The sequence below is a fragment of the Gekko japonicus genome, unplaced genomic scaffold (genome assembly GCF_001447785.1).
Source record: "Gekko japonicus isolate JY-2015 unplaced genomic scaffold, Gekko_japonicus_V1.1 scaffold141, whole genome shotgun sequence".
Lineage (NCBI taxonomy): Eukaryota > Metazoa > Chordata > Lepidosauria > Squamata > Gekkonidae > Gekko > Gekko japonicus.
Genome location: NW_015176455.1, coordinates 251,244 through 269,596, shown reverse-complemented (window position 1 = coordinate 269,596; position 18,353 = coordinate 251,244). Strand labels below are relative to the sequence as shown.

Sequence of the window (18,353 nt, the reverse complement as noted above, 5' to 3'; positions counted from 1 at the left end):
GCTCGCAGGCTGTTGTATATGTGCAACAACCCCGCGCCCAAAACACACCCACACACAAGTGATTGGCTATTTACAGTGGCCAAGAGTTCCATAGGCTCTTGGCCGGGAGCCTAGCCTGCCGATAGGTGCCGGCTAGGATCCGCTTGTCCCATTGTTACTGAGAGCGAAGCTCGGCCGCTTCGCATGACCGTGTGGGGAATGGCCACACGCGCGGTCTGAGATGGATACATTACACCCCCCACCCCCCGCAGCCATATCTGACCCCAGGTGAACTTAGTTGTGTGGTTGCCAGGGTCACATTGATTAAAAGCTACATAAGTTAAGAGTCTGCAGAGGGAACAGGGTGAAATCACTCATTTCTGCTTCTCGTGTGTGTGTGTGTGTGTGTGTGTGTGTACGTTCCAGTGATGGAAGAGACAGAACGGAATGGTTTCATCCCTTTCCATCCCCTCTTTTTAGCCTTCTGTCCCACATAGCTATTTATCCACACAGGTCATGTGACCTTGGGAATAAATGGCCACGGGGCGGGGGGAGAGCTGGGATGATCAGGGATCCACGTGCACACTTTACAGTGTCCTTGTGCTAGATCTAACACAGTATCTACCAGTAACCTACAAGCAAATAGGGCTGCAATTCAGATATACAAGTTTAGGAAGAGATGTTGGTGTATGCAGCGAAGGTGTTTTAGAAAGTTGCTGGAAGAAGAAGAAGAAGAAGAAATTGGATTTATACCCCGCCGTTCACTACCAAAAGGTGTCTCAGAGCGGCTTACAAATGCCTTTCCCTTCCCTTCCCCACAACAGACACCCTGTGAGGTAGGTGGGGCTAAGAGAGCTCTGACAGAAACTGCTCTTTTTCAAGAACAGCTCTTATCAGAACTACGGCTTGCCCAAGGTCATCCAGCCAGGTGCAAGTGGAGGAGTGGGGAATCAAACCAGTTTTCCCAGATTAGAGTCCACGCACTTAACCACTACACCGAACTGGCAGAATACAAAAATATCTTTAAGATTCTGGTACTACCTTTCTCCACATGCCTACCCAGAGTGGTGAGAGCATACAAGAGAGGGGTTTTTTGTCCATGGCCCCTAGATTTTTGGAACTCCCTGCTACAGAAAGCCTGATTAGGCCTCTCTGTTAGCCTTTTGGCATGTTCCACAGGGCATTTGGAGGAGTCTGAATCCAGTGAATTGCTGTTTTAATGACAGAACTCAGTTTGTGTGTTATGCTGTTTTGAGTTTTTATTGTTGTCTGCTTAGTAGAATTTATTTATTTGTTTTTTTATAAAGTCATAGCTTTAAAGGAGAGTGACTGATGCTAATTGTTCTTAGGTCTTTTTTTGTTTAATCAGTAGTTTAATTTTGGTTTTATATTTTTGTAAGCTATAGAAGGGCAGTATATAGGGTTGCCAAGTCACTCACGTGGCACAGTGAGGAAGACCCGGGTTGGATCTTGGAGATTCGCTCGTGCCACGATGACATCACCAGGAAGTGACATCATCACATTGGGCACGTCGCCAGCTGATGCTCTAGCAATCAGTCTGGAAACTCTATGGTACCATAGAGTTTTCAGGCTGATTGCTAGAGCGTTGGCCGGCGACGTGCCTGGTGCAATGGTGATGTCATTGTGCCGGGCACGTTGGCCCGAACCGGGCACTTTGGGGGCAGGGTTCCCCCTGCCGCCCTGATCCAGATTGGCAGGTTGGGAGCCCTTTCAGTGGGAAAAACCCTGCCCCCCGGGGACTTGGCAGCCTTTGCAGGATATAAAGATAAAATATATATAAAATTATAAATCAAGAGAAAAATGTGTTCAAAATCACCTTATCTGTTCAATCTTGCTTGTAATAAAACATTCAGAACACATCTTGTTACATACATGTTTCTGCCCTATCTGTGCTATAGCTGTTTGAGACGGCAGCCTAAATCTGCAGTTCTTTGTTTTCAGACATTTATATTCTAATCAACTGAGAAAGTGTACAAGCCACAATTTTTCAATATTATCTCAAAGAACAGCAAAGCAGTTGAAATAGTCAGTTTTTAATCGCAACTTAGTGCCCAAATGTTTGTCTAAATAAACAAGTCTTACATTTTCTTATGATGATTAATAAAGAGGTGCATTGCTGCTGCAGCTGTTGTGGGAGTTCATTCAAAAGCCTGAGGCTACTGCAGGGAAGTGGGTGGGGACTTAAACACAGTTCGGTGTTGTGCATCCTGCAACTGCTGCTTGGTTTGTCTCTGTTCTCTCTATCATTATTTCTCTGCAGTCCCACTGTTCTATGCAAACTGAAATATCTGTCCAGTTGGCCTTCCACCCAAACTAGAAATAACTGCCGCTTCCTAGTCAGCCTGCCAAACACATGGGAAGAACTTTCTTCTCTCTCTCTGCATCTCTTGGCTTTTAAAACCCCTTAAGATCCTTCCTTGATTGTTGCCAAGGAAGTTGTTAAAGTAAAGTAATTGCCTTTGTATGTGCCAGTAGCTATAGTAAGGCCAAGGCCTTCTGTTGTAATTTTTCAGCAATAGCTTTCTTACTAATAGCCAATTTCTTTAGTTTGCAAAGATTACTTTAGTTTGTGTATTTCTTTAGTTAGCAAAGATTACTTCACTGTACCGGAGAATGTTCTTGTAATAGTTTATATTTACCAAGCACTAAAACAGAAGCTGTGTGAAAACACTGCGTAGACTCTGATCCTGAACATATGTTGGGATTTATTTCAATAACCTATTTATTGTGAAAGTACATGCATACTTTTTCTAGCTTCGTATAGCATTTTATATTAAAGTAGCTGGTTCTTGAATTGTCGTTTGGAAAATGGCTTACATTCTTGTAGGGGTTCCTATCAGACTATTAGGCTTGACTGTCCATTAATCTCAACTCATATGGCTACAGTTGTCAACTCTGAATTGGGAATTTCCTGTAGATTTGAGGATAGAGGCTGGGAACAGTGAAGTTTGGGTAGGGGAGGGAGCTCAGCAGGGATGTGATGCCATAGAAGTACCTCTGAAGCTATTATTTTTTCAGGGGAACTGATATCTGTAGTCTAGAAACCAGTGGTAATTCCACTGGTATACTCCACCTTTGATCCCAATGGGGACTTATAGTGGCTTGCATCAGTCTCTTTCGTTTTATCCTCACAACAACCCTGTAAAGTGGATTAGGCTGAGAGTGTGTGACAGGCCTAAAGTCACTGTCATAAGTCAGTCCGTGCTCAGTGATGACACAGAATTCTCAGACAAAGAGCTGCCTGCAGCCAGCCCTCAGCCAGTAATTGAACAATCAGCTGCATTTTGCTCTGAGCTATGAGGAGAGCAACAAGAGATCAAGTTACCAGCTGATCAGAAGCTACAGCCTACAGCTGAAACTGAGACATCACCTTGTAGCTCTGAAGTCATTCCCAGCACACCTAGCTCACCCAAGCCCCTGCAGCATTGACACTGTCAGGGGCATACGGAGTTGCAGGAAAGGAGATGGAATGTGAGACTCATGGCCTGTCATCAGCTATCAACTGATGAGATGGATGAGTAGTGTCAGGATGACTGCCAAGGAATTGGCAGGGAGTGTAGCTCATTAAGAATTCACTATAAAATCAGCCGGGAGAAGCAGCAGTTTTGTGGACTCAACAAGTACACAATTGCTACTGAACCACTGACATTGCAGTTATTGGACCACTGGACCCTTGGACAGGACCGAATTATCAGATTTTCTGGTACCCATGACCTTGGACTGGACTTGGGCTTGCCTGGATCCCTTAACCCTAGACTGGACTTGGCATATGTGCTCTCTGGAACCCCTGACTTTTGGACTGTACCCTGGTCACTCTTTTAAGGTTGCCCATGACCTGCCCTTCTGAACCCCAGCCCTTGTCTCCTGGGATGGCTGCACCAGTACAGTCACCCAATGGACTTCCATGGCAGAGTGAGGATTTGAACCTTGGTCTCCCAGATCCCAATCCAGTATTCTAGTCTAACCCTTATACCATACTGGTTTTTTATTTAAATGAGAAGTAGAAAACTAGAAACCTTATGAGTTATGAGACTCTCCATATTTGCTTAATGACCTCTAGAGCTTAGATATGTCCAGATGCTGAAAATTTAACCCATAAATCTCAAATACAGGAGAGGGACTGATGGGTAGGGCCTGAAGAAGTTTTGTTATACATCAGCCATGAAAATGTTTCTGTACTATGGTGCTGGAAGGGTAGCCAAGGTTGCACCATCAATCTGAAAGTACAGGGTGTTGCCTTATCTGAAGTAGTTGTGGATGAGGAGAAAGTGGCAACACTTGCTGGTGATGTCTGTTATGGTATTATCAGGGGCAATGTTTCTGATGGCTTGTAGTCCGTCTTCGTGGGAGATGTTGAAATACCATCTTGGCCACTATGTTGAGTCTCCATATACCAAAGGACTGTAGTTTCCTAGAGTCATTCATATCACGTAAGTAATGTAGCATTGCCGATGGCTTAGGGGCTAATAATGGAGTCCATATAAGCAGTATTCTGCTTGTTGTTATTGTTGTTGTTCAGTCGCACAGTCGAGTCCGACTCTTTGCGACCCCATGGACCAGCTCCCTCCAGGCCTTCCGGTCTTCCGCCATCCTCTGAAGTTTGCTCAACCATGTTCGTTGCATCGATGACACTGTCTAACCATCTCATCCTTTGCCGTCCCCGTCTTCTTTGACCTTCAATCTTTCCCAGCATCAGGGTCTTCTCCAGTGAGTGCTCCCTTCTCATTTGGTGGCCAAAGTATTTTAGCTTCAGTTTCATTATCTGGCCTTCCAGGGAACAGTCAGGGTTGATTTCTTTGAGGATTGACTGATTTGTTCTTCTTGCAGTCCAAGGGACTCTCAAGAGTCTCCTCCAGCACCATAGTTCAAAAGAATCTATTCTTCGGCGCTCGGCCTTCCTTATAGTCCAACTCTCGCAGCCATACATGACTACTGGGAATACCATTGCTTTGACCATGCGGACTTTTGTTGGCAGGGTGATGTCTCTACTTTTTATCATGCTGTTTAGGTTCGCCATCGCTTTCCTCCCAAGGAGCAGGCGTCTTTTAATTTCATGACTGCTGTCACAGTCTGCAGTGATCTGGGATCCCAGGAACGTGAAGTCTGTCACTACTTCCACAGCTTCCCCTTCTATTTGCCAAGGAGTGATGGGGCCGGATGCCATGATCTTAGTTTTTTTGATGTTGAGCTTCAAGCCCACTTTTGCGCTCTCCTCTTTTACTCTGAGCAAGAGGCTCTTTAGATCCTCTTCACTTTCAGCCATTAGAGTGGTATCATCTGCATATCTGAGGTTGTTGATCTTTTCCCCAGCAATCTTAATTCCCGCTTGTGATTCATCCAGGCCAGCATTTCGCATGATGTACTCTGCATATATATTAAATAAGCAAGGCGACAATATACATCCTTGTCGTACTCCTTTTCCTATGCTGAACCAATCAGTTGTTCCATATCCGGTTCTAACTGTCGCTTCTTGGCCCTTATACAGGTTTCTCAAGAGACATGTGAGGTGGTCTGGTACTCCCATCTCTTTAAGGACCTGCCATAGTTTGTTGTGATCCACACAGTCAAAAGCTTTAGCATAGTCAATGAAGCAGAAGTAGATATTTTTCTGGTACTCTCTTGCTTTCTCCATAATCCAGCGAATGTTGGCAATATGATCTCTCGTTCCTCTACCTCTTCGAAACCCAGCTTGTACTTCTGGTAGTTCTCTATCCACGTACTGTTGAAGCCTAGCTTGTAGGATCTTGAGCATGACCTTGCTAGCGTGTGATATGAGTGCAATTGTGCGATAGTTTGAACATTCCTTGGCATTGCCCTTCTTTGGGATTGGAATGTATACTGACCTTTTCCAATCCTGTGGCCACTGTTGCGTTTTCCAAATTTGCTGGCAAATGGAGTGCAGAACTTTAACAGCATCATCTTCTAAGACTTTGAATAGCTCAGCTGGAATACCATCACCTCCACTAGCTTTGTTGTTAGCAATGCTTTCTAAGGCCCATTTAACTTCACATTCCAGGATGTCTGGCTCGAGGTCAGTGATTATACTGTCGTGGTTGTCAAGGACATCGAGATCTTTCTTGTATAGTTCTTCTGTGTATTCTTGCCATCTTTTCCTAATCTCTTCTGCTTCTGTTAGGTCCCTACCGTTTTTGTCCTTTATCATGGCCAGCTTTGCATGGAACGCTCCCTTGATTTCTCCAATTTTCTTGAAGAGATTCTGCTTGTAGCCTTTAGTATAAATGCACCTGCCTTTTGGATGCTCAGACTCATGAAAGCTTATGCTGGAGTAAATCCTATTTGTCTTGAACTACCAAGAATACTCAAGTCTCTAAAAATTTAAGGCAGAGAAGAAATGTAAAATGTATAGTAATTTTGAACCCCGTTTCTTTATTTCTCCCTCCCATAAAAATGGATGTTGGGGGAAGGGTGGGCTGCTTGAATTCCTAGCTCCCACCCCCCTCCCAGAATCCAAGCTTCGTCCTTTTATAATTCCTAGCTGAATTGTTCCTCCTGGCCTTTAGGTAATTTAACACTGGGGCATGACATCTACTAGGCCTAAAAGGGTTACTTTTCAGCAGCAGAACAATCAGGAGGCCTAGCAAGTGGAGAGCAGCACAGAGCAAATATGTCACTAAAAGCTATGTGGTATGGTAAAGATGGCTCTAGCAGGCCATTGAGATTTAATGTGTAGAACCCTTGGTCCAGATTGATCTTATCAAATTAGAAGTTCACAAGAAGCGGGGACCTGTGATACTCGCGAGGGGGAGAAGAAGCTCCACGTGGAGGAGGAGGAGGAAGCAGTTGCAGGTGAGCCTTCTCCCCCACCCCACCCCACCCCCGCACCGACAGTGAGGCCCACGTGGCTCCCAGCTGCTGGGCCCGCCAATCCTTCTCCCTCGTATTTTTTTTTCAACTTTTTAGATTTTTCTGCACACTTGGGGACTGTTCCAAGTGTGCAGGAAAATCTCCCTGCCCCCCCAGTGCCCCCGATGTGCGGATTTATATATCCACATGGAGGGGGCAACTTGGCTATTAGATATATAGATAGATGAAGAATTCTGAGTTGGATTCTGTGAGCAATGTGCTTCCTTAGGAAAAGAACTCAGAAAGCTTGCTTCTCAAGTAAAGGAAGTAAGAAAAACAGCAGGAGCAGGAGCCAGTTTGGTGTAGTGGTTAAGTGTGCAGACTCTAATCTGGGAGAACCGGGTTTGATTCCCCACTCCTCCACTTGCAGCTGCTGGATGACCTTGGGTAAACCATAGTTCTGACAAGAGCTGTCCTTGAAGGGCAGTTCTCTCTGAGCTCTCTCAGCCCCACCTACTTCACAGGGTGTCTGTTGTGCGGAGGGGAAGGGAAAGGAGTTTGTAAGCCGCTCTGAGACTCCAAGTGAAGGGTGGGGTATAAATCCAATCTCTTCCTCCTCCATAAAGTAGTTCATCTGACTACTGCAAAATGATAACTGTATTTTACAGAATAAAGTGGAGGTCCTGGAAAATCAAAACTGCTGTTCCAATTTAAGAATTCATGGGATTCCAGAACCAGGACACTGAAGGTACCTACAGCATTTGCTTGGGCAGATCTGCAGTATATTCCTTGACAACTGAAGGAGCTTACTGAGCATCAAAAACTCCTCCAGGCATAGGAAAGATGCCTTGAGAACTGATTGTAAAATTCACTGGTTTCTTAGTAAAATCCTGTCAACTCTGGAAAGTGCAAGCCAGATCAGCAATGCGTTTCACACACACACTCACACCCCCCCCCCCCGTGGAAGCTGTGGTGGCTCTCACAAGTGAACTTAGAAGGCATTTAAACACTTTCTTAGCTCATTTGTGCCATGCTGCCACTGCCATTTAAATGTCTTCTGAGCTCACTTGTGTTGCACCGTTGCAGTGGCTTGACTCGCCAGTCAGCTCAGAAGACATTTTAATGGCAAGTTGTACTGTTGCGGCAGTGGCAAAACTTTAAAGGGTTCATAAGAACATAAGAGAAGCCAATATTGGATCAGGCCAATGGCCCATCTAGTCCAACACTTGGTCACACAGTGGCCAAAAATACCAGGTGCCATCAGAAGGTCCCTCAGTGGGGCCAGGACACTAGAAGCCCTCCCACTGTTGCCTTGGGCACTAGCATGTTTGGTCTACGAACCAAGCAAATTGCCACAAAAATCATGATGCCTGCACAGAAGACCACTCGATGAACAACAGTTACAGGTAAGTGCAACCTTGTTTGGTTCGTGGGCGGTTCACGAACACTGCGTTAGTATGAATTGCAGTTCATCATGCAATTGCAGTCTGGTTCATCATGAAATTCAGTTCATAATTTGGTTGGTACCCACCCCTACTCTCAATCTGGGGGACCACATGCAAACTGTAACTTGACTATCTGGGGGACTATATGCAAAATATAACTGATTCAGAGTCCACTTTGCCAAGCATTCGTAGACTTGTGCATAAAGTATAATAGAGCGGGTAGCATCTCCCCACATTCTATAAACGCATATCTCACTTCTGTTGAAAATGCTCCAAAACCTGAAGACAGAGACTTTATAAATTTATTTATTTATTTATTCAGTTTAAACCCTGGGTACTCAAAGGACCACCTCTTCCTACAAATTAAGATCTGCCTCACAAGCCCTGCAACCAGAGACAGAGCTTTTTCTGTAGTATCACTTTACTTCACTTCACTTTACTTCACTTCACTTATGGACTGCTCCTCCCCTTGAGGCTCACCTGACACCTAAAATATTTTCTTTTCGTCACTTGGCTAAAATGTTTCTGTTCACCCGGGTTTTTATTTAAGGGCTTGATCTTTTAAGCCTCTTTAAGCCTGGAAACGTCTTTTAAGCTTCCAGTGGATTGTCTATATGGTCTCTGTTTTTATGATGGATTGGGATTTTAATGCTGGATTTTAATTACTCTTTAAATATTTTGTTTCCATTATTTTTATTTTCTAAACCAACTCAGCCAGGTTCTTGGAGAGGTGGCATATGTTTCTAAATAAATAAATAAATCTACAATTTTTTTGCTGATCTCCTTATACCTCATCTAGCCATTACATTTAGTGAGGTGTTAGAATAGGACATCGTTCCACCTTTCCAGAGCAGGGCACAGTTAGCAGTACTTCCAAAACCAGATAACTGTACAAATTATTAACTTGTATCAGCCCATTGCATTTATTGGCCAAGGCCAATATTTTAATATTTTCTGCAGTTTTTGAAAATCTCTTAAATAATTTGTAATTATAGATAGGGATCAAAAGGTTTTATGTCTCAGTGGATTGTGTCACGCAATATTTGCTGTACAATTAATGTCATCCCTAAAGTACATTTCCAAAGAATGTTTAGCTGTCCTTGCATAAGAAGTAGTCAAGGCATTTGATCACATCAACTGAGTAAAGTATTACATATTCATATGGATTTTGACCCAAAAAAATTCTATGCAATTAACACTTTGTGCACCAGCTGCTCACGTTTTAGTTAACAGGTGTGCCTCAAAGTTTTCCAATTAGATGTGGGACAAAGCCGGGATGCTCCTATTGTCCATCCTGTTTTCCCTGGCGACTGAGCCACTTCTAGGGTGTTCAGAAGGAGATGTGCCATCCCTGGTTTGAATGCTAGTTCTGTTTCTTATAAGCTTAGTTTATTTGCAGATGATATTGTAGATATTGTAGAGCCAGTTTGGTGTAGTGGTTAAGTGCGCGGACTCTAATCTGGGAGAACCGGGTTTGATTTCCCACTCCTCCACTTGCACCTGGCTGGATGACCTTGGGCAAGCCATAATTCTGCCACAGTTGTTCTTGAAAAAGAGCAGTTTCTGTCAGAGTTCTCTCAGCCCCACCTACCTCACAGGGTGTCTGTTGTGGGGAGGGGAAGGGAAAGGAGTTTGTAAGCCGCTCTGAGACTCCCTTGGGTAGTGAAGGGTGGGGTATAAATCCAATATCATCATCTTCTAGATCCTGAAACCAGTCTTCCACACTTAATTAAAGGAGTCTATAGATATAGGGGGAAATCAAGTTATACTGTAAATTTTCAAAAATTTGAGCTTACAGTTCCTTCATATATGTAACCATCTCTGTGTCAAATAGTGGCACCAAAGGTATTAGTCATATTCATTAATACAGGAATGGAAGACTGAGGTTCCAAAATCTCTCTATATAAACTAGTCTGATACCCATGCTTCGCTACGGTATTTAAATTCCATAAATCCAGTTATAATACTGAGATGTGAAATTTGAAATGTGACATTTGTTGTAGGAATTCTAACAGAGAAGATTGTAGTGTAAGAAATGAAGTGAGACATGACGTATTTTTCTCTCTCTCTATGAAGGACCTCTCTGTAGACCACATTGGTGGTTCTGCCCTCAGGTGCTAGGATCACCAGGCTGTTTGGTGAGCTCACTCTGGAGCAGGCCACAAAGAACTGTCCATTTAAGAAGCAGTTGTCTGTTAAATCAACTCCTGCTACCTTCCATGAAAGTGATGGCCTCCCTACTTGTGTTCCTGGATTGTTTTGTTCATATGGAGACTGTGTTGTTCTGAGGACCTCAGGGTGATCTAGCTGGTACTTGGCCTGTACAGCTCAGTGCACTGCAGGAGTACTATGTGCAAACGTCTTTGCCGCATTCCTCCTCCTTGTAACATTGGTGTATCTGGCTTGACGTTTGCCAGGAGCTTTCTCGGGGCAGTAAGAGGTGAGAGGTGTGAGGTGGAGCTGGTGTGAGGGAGTGGTGATGTGGTGGACATTTCTTCAGGTTCATGAGAGAGGCACGCATCGAAATGGCTCCTAGAAATGTCCTTTACTATCTCCCCATAAACATTAATACCCTGGCCCTGCTCCTAAACCTGACAGACACCGGCCTGTCTGGTGTTGGGGAGGACTGTATTTAAATGCATCGGGTAGGCTGGGCCAGCAGCATTGCTAAGGCAATCCTGCTGAGCAAATCTCCCCAGCAGCTGTAAGCATCCCATCTCCTCTCGTACACCTGACAGGAATCTGCCTGTCCAGTGTAGGATGGGGAGGGGGGAGGAGTATTAGAAGCTACTGTGTAGACAGGGCTGGCAGGATCACTAAGGTGTTACTGCTGGGCAGGCTTCCTCGTGGCTTTAATCCCACTGAAACCACTGCTGCACCTGACAGACCCCTGTTAGGTGTAGGAGGTGGGGGGAGTATGTTGGAAGCCATCTCACCTCCTTTCCTACACCTGCCAGGCAGCTGCCTATCCAGTGTAGGAGGGGGAGGGGGAGGAGTATTAGAATTCACTGTGGAGGTGGGGCTGCACCTGACAGACAACCACCTGTTAGGTGTAGGAGGTGGGGGGAGTGTGTTGAAAGCCATCCCACCTCCTCTCCTACACCTGACAGGCAGCTGCCTGTCCAGTGTAGGAGGGGGAGGGGGCGGCGTACTGATGGCTTTAAGCACCCTGCACCCACTGCTGCACCTGACAGTCAGCTGCCTGTCAGGTGTAGGAGGTGGGAGGAGCATGTTTGAAGCCATCAGGGAGGCTGGGCCAGCAGCATTGCTTCACCTCACAGGTGGCTGACCATTCCTGATTTCCTCAACTGTCATTAGCTGTCTGCAGTCTCCTGTAACTGTTTTTTCCTCTCAGAACTCTGAGTTCTGCACCTGACCAATCAGAGAGTGGGGGGTGCAGGGAGAGAGCTGCCTGGCAGCCACATAGGAATCAATGGGTGGAGCACATTTTCCCCATTTTGACCCACTTAGGGGTCGAATTTCTAAAAATCCCTTAGCGAGCACCTGCGCCACGGTGGGAGCACTCTCCTTGAATTTGGTGTCTCTAAGTCCATTGGTTTGGCCTGGGAGTTGATTTTTTGGCGAGGAGACTTTCTGTTTATATATATATATAATCCCATGACATACATTTATTCACAGATGCTTCCTTCACAGGGTGGGAGGCCCATTGTCATATATATAAATCATGATTAGTTCTTGTTTGTACTTGGGAACCTTCTGGTCTTCCTACAAATTTAATAAGATGAGTTCTGGGGTTTCCTGAAATACATAGTGTGTTATTTGCTTAATCTCATTAACTATCTGGAACCAAAAAGACCTAATTGGGATGCAAAGCCACCAGTTATGAAAGTAGGTGCCTTTTTCCATGCCACATTTCCAACACAAAGGATAAATATTCTGGATGCAGTGTGTCAATTGAGTTGGAGTCAAATACCATCTAGAAAGGACTTTATATATCTACAATTGTATATTTTTCATTTTGGATTTATAAACCCGTGTATTCCATATAGATGACCATTGATCTTCTGTAAGATCATAATGAAGATCTTTATGCCATGCTACTTGATACTTATGTAGTTTTCTAGAATTTTTATTATACAACATGCTATAAATTTTCGATATCATACCTTTAATTGGTATCATGATAGAGCATCTTTTCAAAGTCAGAGAGTGATGCTTGTATGGCAAACTTAAATTTATTATGTGTTATTAGATCAGCTACTTGCAAGTATTCAAACCATGGTATTGTTGTATTGTAAGTAGAGATGTAAAATTTCCGGAAATTTTGAAGCTTGGAAAAAACCTGTTTTTCCCCCAGTTTTTTTCGGGGGGAAATGGAAATTTTCGGAAAAATTGAAAAAAATGCTACATTACCATTTCTTTTGTCTTTTCTAGATTGAAAGTCATTCTGTTACTTTAGGAACATAAAATATGACTATGGACATTTTTACTTGGCATGAAATTATCACAACTAGCATTTAAAAAATATAGTATATCCAAACAATTATTACAAACAGAATACCCACCCACATGCAAAAACAAAACTGAAACCTTTTTATTTTCTTCTGACAATAGCACCTCCTAAAGGAAGGGAAAAAACAGAACAATTTGGGGGGGAAAGTTTCCCCCCCTGTTTTTTTCCTGAAGCCTTTTTTGTTTCTTTCCAAAAAATTGGAAAAATTGAAAAAAGAAAAGAAAAGAAAAAAATGGATTATGGAACATTTTATTTTAACATGATGAATAAAATATTTTAAGACAAGGTGTTCAAATATTTTCCAGAATTTTTCTGTTTTTTTCCCGGGCCTTCACATCTCTAAGTGTAAGCACTCTCTAATTTAAGTTTTGGTATAATACATCCTTTGGATAAAATAATTGCTTACTTACGGTTAAAATGTACAGCGTATCTTTAGCTGGATGACTGGCTCTTTGTAGACAACTTCTCAGACAAAGTGGCTGTGAGTTTAAAATTTGCCCTAGACACAATACAGTCCCTGGGCTTCCTTGTAAACTGGGACTAGTCCCACCTGACTCCTGTCCAATCTATAATTTCATCGGAACATCCCTGAACACCATAGAAGGAAAGGCATACTTGCCCTTTCCAAGGGCCAAAACTATGCTGGACCTTGTAAAGAAGTTGTTACCCAACAGATACCAGTCAGCCAAATGCATTCAAAGACTCTTGGACTATACGGCTTTGACCGTGGTGGTGGTGCCATATGTATGTTTACGTATGAGGCCATTACAAAATTGATATCCTGAAAATCTCTGGTCTAGTGTTCTGTCTCAAAGAACCTCCTCAAAGGGGTCCCTCTAGGTGTCCAATCCCATGACATACATTTATTCACAGATGCTTCCTTCACAGGGTGGGAGGCCCATTGTCAAGGATTAAAGGTGAAGGGTTCATGGACTAAGAAAAAGTCCAGCTTTTACATTAATTTGTTAGAGTTGAGGGCCATCAAACTTCCTCTCACTTCTTTTACAGAGATCACATGTTCTGGTAGCAATAAAGAATGTAACGGCAAAGTTCTACCTGAACAAACAGGGAGGCACAGGATCCCTCCACCTGTGCAGAGAGGCCACACTCATCTGGCAATGGGCAGTAAGACACAGGGTGCAGCTGACAGCTGTTTATATAGCTGGTCTAGACAACACCTTAGCAGACAGCCTGAGCAGAGACGTAAACACAGATCAAGAGTGGTCTGTATCAGAGGACTACCTGGCCCCAGTTTTCAAAGAATGGGGATTCCCGAGGTAGACTTCGTTGCATCAGCAGACAACAAAAAGATGCCATCTTTTTTATGTTTTTCCTACATTTGGAATCCTGGACAGAGTAATTTCAAAGATAACAGCAGATAAGGGATGATTAGCATAATGCGTCTTCCTGGCCCAGAAAAGTATGGTTCCCCATACTGTGGATGCTAGCCAGAGGGTGGTACATAATATTGTCTACAAGGGATGCTCTCCTTAGGCCCTGTTCACCATCTGGAGGTGGGATCATTGTACCTAACAGCATGGTTAATGCTGAAGTAGAAAGATTCTCACAGACTGTGGAGCAGATCATAACAGCCTCTCATAAACTCACAGGACTCAAACTTTGTTCTGTTGCTTCAGACTAACACGGCTACCCACCTTTAAAAAAAAAGATATTTATATGACGTTGAAATAAAGTAGCTGTCCTTAAGAGTTTTATTAGACAGTTAAGCTATTTGTCTCTGCATCTTTCAAATACATTCTGCTACTAATCAGTGAAGGACTTCTGCAGGTGCCAGCTTGCAGATGGGCAAAATCAAAAAGTGGCTGTATGTATGTGTGACAGACTGTGCTTTAAAAGCTCATAAGCACTGTATAAGCATGTGATGAACTGTGAAGGATTAATGCCTCACATTTCCTTTCCCTCCTCTACGTTGAATAAAATATTTTGTTTATTTTTGAACTTTCAAAATCCCCTCATGTGCCATTTTCAGAAGTATAAGTTAAGGAGGTGATCTTGACTCTTCCCTGAAGTCCCTGGGCTGAGTCAGCATCAAACTATAATAATGTAACAGGGTGGGACAGCTATAAACCTTCAAGTAAGAGGAAAATTGACCCAAAAATGTTTTATTCTAGGGGTGTGTGTGGGGATTCCTGTGTTTAGACCCAAAAATGTTTTATTCCAGGTATGGAGGGGGGGGGAGTCCTGTGTTTAGACCCAGAAAACGTTTTATTCCAGGTATGAGAGAGAGAGAGAGAGAGACCATCCCATGGCATTTGGAAAGATCCCCCTTTCCTTTTCTTAAAAGATGGGGGGGGATAAACCTAGCACAGCTTGCATTCCTTATTAGTGAAAGGGAGGAAGAGTACAGCAGCACCTTAATGACTAACAACATTTGTGGTAGGGCATGACCTTTCATGAACCACTGCTCACTTCCTCAGATACAGCTGGAATGTGAGTCCATCTGTCCTTAGATCTTGGAGAGTGAAGTGATTTCAGATGCCAAAAGACAAGAGCAGGCATTGGTAATGAGAGAAGATACCTAGGTCTCAGTTCAGTCCAGGAGTTTGCATTGTCTTGAGTTTCATGCCAATAGCGTACCGGATCCGCTTCAAAATGCTGGTTCTTACCTATAAAGCCCTATATGGCCATGGTCCAGCCTACCTGAGGGACCACCTTCCCCCATATGTTCCCCCAAGAGCATTACGGTCGGGGGGCCAAAATTTGTTGGCCATCCCAGGCCCCAAGGACATCAAATTAGCTGTGACCAGGGCCAGGGCTTTTTCGGTGGCGACTCCTACCTGGTGGAATGAGCTCCCAGGGGAGATCCGGGCCCTGTGAGACCTTATGCAGTTCCACAGGGCCTGCAAGACGGAGCTCTTCCACCAGGCTTTTGAGTAGGAGCCCCATTATACCATCAACGTCACGGGCTCCTGAAGGACACATTGACGAGGCCCTGAGGAAGAACCTGGCAATTGCAAAGAAGATCTTACAGCCGTCGCCATTGGGCACAAACATCATGGGAAGTATCACCTGGAACTGTGTGGATTCCATCTTGGATTCATGACATTAGTATTGATTGAGCACCGTTGTTTTTAAGTGTCAGATGTTTTATTACTATGTATTTTATGTCTTAAGCTTACTATGTATTATATGTTTTTACTATGGCATGGTTAATTACCTTGCCAGTGTTAACCGCCCTGAGCCCATTGGGGAGGGCGGGATATAAATGTGAAAAACTTGAAATTCCTTTGTCAGAGAACTGCTACTCTTAGGTCAGTAACTGAATGTTCTGGAAGTTTAAAATGTTCCCCCACTAGTTTTTGAATGTTATGGTTTCTAGTAGTGATAGAAAGAGTAAGAGTCCAGTAGCACCTTTAAAGACTAACAATATTGTAGTAGGGTATGTGCTTCTGTGAGTCACTGCTCACTTCTTCAGACTTATTTCCATTTATTCTTTGCATCCTCCTGGACGGAATCCTTCTGTACCAAATTGAGACCTAGGTTTCCTGTCTCATTACCAATGTTGATATCTCCACGCCTCTGCATATCACACCAATGCTGATATCTCCACCCCTCTGCATATCACACCTAATCCAATCACGTCTACTATTGCCATTTGGCATCTGAAATCATCTTTATAAAGTTTATATTCCTGGTATCTTGTGTTACATTTTATCGCACACATGGCCCAACAAAGTGATATTTATGTCAGATCTGTCCCTTGTAATAAATGAGTTCGACACCATTCCCATAGGGTGTAATGGAGAATTAATTTGAGGGTATTTGGGGCTCTGGGGAGCTGTTTTTTGAGGCAGAGGCACCAGATTTGCAACATAGCTGCTGGTGCCTCTTTTCAGCCCTCCTCCAAGTTTTAAAAAGATTGGACCAGGGGGTCCAATTCTGTGGGCCTCCAAAGAAAGTGCCCCCATTCTCCATTGAAACCAATGGAGGAAAAAAAAGGCATTTAAAGAGACTGCAAGCAGAAACCAAGGCGGAAAAAACACTGAACCTAATAATGAACTCCAAAACCAAGCAAAGGTTAGTGAAAAGGAGGGCCAATATTAAAACCTTTCCATAAAAGATAAAAAGAGGTACATGTATTTATTAATAATAATAACAAATTTTAAAACATATATAGAGGCCCATTTACAACCAATGTATATAAAATATAACAATATCAAGAGCTTACAAAGTTGACCTTACGCGTTTCGGCCAAATAGGCCTTCCTCAGAGGTCATACATATGTGGCAAGATGGTTAATAATTATTTTCACATAAACACAATCAGAAATATATACAAAGTATAGATTCAATGAGGACCATAAAGTAAATTGTTCAAAAGTAAAATCACCAGGCACAAGGTAAATATGCACATAAGACCTTTAAAGTGCAATCACTAGCCCAGTGATTATAAACTTGTGGTCCAAAAATTTCCTTCTTTGATTGTGTTGCCACAGCATTCATAAGTAAAAAGCAGTGTCTGCTTTTATTTGGGCACGACTAGAAGGCATTTAAAGAGGCTGCAGTCTCTTTAAATGCCTTCTAGCCGTGCCCAAATAAAAGCCAAGTAATATCGGCTTTTATTCGGGTGCAGCTATTTCAGTAGCCGAATCAGATTCTCCAATCTGTATTCTGCTGAATAAATACTGGAAAAATACCGATAAGGTATTTTTCAGGTATTTATTTAGCTCGGTGTATATTGAGTGCTCACCCCTACTTCACACCCCTATTGGCTTTCCAAAAATTATGCAAAACTGAATTATTCAACAGGGCATTTTTACACGGGTAACAGGGCTGTACTACAACAATATGGTTCTGAAAGATGCTTGGGTAAGGAGTTTGGGACTATGTTCTACTGTGTTTAGTTCTCTTCTGATGCTGTATGTTATTTTTAGCATAATTTAACATGTCATGTTAATACTTATGCTTTGCATCTGTTCTGTTTCAGATTTCTGGATGGTTCTAGATTTTTTAATCCAAGTCATATTGCACTGTTTGTTGGTTGTCCCATTCTGTTGATTGTACTGGCTTATCTGCTTTGAGTCCCAGTGAGAAAGTCAGCCTATAAATAACATAATTAAAAAAAATAGAGAATCAAACAAATTATCTCATTTCTCCAGCTTTCCAATACATTCTGTTGTTAACCAGTAGATTATTGGGTAGAATTTGTTAAGTTTAATTGCAGCATGGTGTATTGTAGAAATAACATGAACTTGTATGTGGTTGTTTGTGTCTAGGTTTGTAAATATGCAGTTTTGAATCAGTTGTCAATATTGTAAAATTGCTGCTAATGGGTGGTAACAAAGCACCTTTAATATGACCCCAATGTCTTCCCATGTGTCTTTCTTACTGAGATCCTACTCTACATTTTCTATACAAAGTATCTTTTCAGGTTAGATCTGTTTTTAACTTCTGTTTCCGGCTTAAAAACATTCAGAGCAACACAAAACAGATGCAGAGCTTAACATTTTACGTGTATTTAAAGCAATGGTTCTTTAATCATATGATGAGTAGCACAGTAAGCATTTTCATAGTATTTTGCTGCACTGCAAACTTATGGCTAAGGTAGAGATCTGGACTTTGTCCATGACTGAGTCAGAAGTTTCCTCTGCTAAATCCACTTTTTTGTTT

At 42.9% G+C, this 18,353-nt stretch overlaps 1 protein-coding gene across 1 annotated transcript in view; it reads left to right on the top strand.

The window, feature by feature from the left end:
* The window catches only part of CCDC88A (coiled-coil domain containing 88A), a 145,313-nt gene that overhangs the window by 39,366 nt on the left and 87,594 nt on the right, over window positions 1-18,353 (top strand).